Source organism: Schistocerca nitens, chromosome 2, assembly GCF_023898315.1.
Source record: "Schistocerca nitens isolate TAMUIC-IGC-003100 chromosome 2, iqSchNite1.1, whole genome shotgun sequence".
Lineage (NCBI taxonomy): Eukaryota > Metazoa > Arthropoda > Insecta > Orthoptera > Acrididae > Schistocerca > Schistocerca nitens.
Genome location: NC_064615.1, coordinates 275,445,986 through 275,446,871, shown reverse-complemented (window position 1 = coordinate 275,446,871; position 886 = coordinate 275,445,986).

The following is an 886-nucleotide window of genomic DNA, read 5'->3' as shown; positions in this document are numbered from 1 at the left end:
AACGGATGGTATTAGTTACAGTTTTGTGCTTTCGCTGCTACTGTAGTCGTCTATGAAGAAATTCTGTCTTATAAAAATTGCAGTAAAACCCACTTATACCTCTACAAAATATTAGCTAGTTGTAAGGATTCGCAACTAGCTCATTACGTAGAGAAATGCAAAGCTGAGCATATCACGAAACGAAACAATGTGGTATCCTGTTACCTCAGGATGATTGAGTCACAACTTGAGTCGTTCACGTCAGTCCAGTACATCGAAGGAACATCTGCAGATATCAAGTGGAACAGTTATATGCCGGCCGCTCATATAGTGAGTGTTCACAGAGAAGGGCGATGCAAATGGTCATAGGCTAGTTTGATTCTTGAGTGATTGTGCCACAAATGTTGAAACATCCTGAGAGGAAGACACTAGAAAAATACGCTGTGCATCTCTCAAGTGGAAACCTGAAGAACAGTTCTTTACCACAGAAGCTAAGAATATTCTTCAGCCTCTTGGGCAGCTATCTGTTACAGATCTTATCGATAAAATCATACACCCAACAATCTTTCATGCTTCATCCGTGAATCGAGCGAGGAGAAAGAATAACATACAGTACAGTAAAAAGTACCTTCTGGCACACTCTCCAGTGATTCGCAGAATGATACGCGCTGCACTTGCTTTGGTACGTGTTGTGCCGGCAGTCTGAATACCCCTTGCGGATAATTCGGGCCCTATATTTTCGCCCGGCCCTTGGCCCTGAAACTTCGTCAGCGAGATCTCGGGGCTAGAAATAGGATTGCGCCTGCTTTTTATACGACTGCTCTCGAGTGGCCCCGCTGGCCCAACCCTAGTCCCCATCAAGTATTGGATAGGTTCTCCTTTACTGACTGGAAAATGCGAGGCGCCA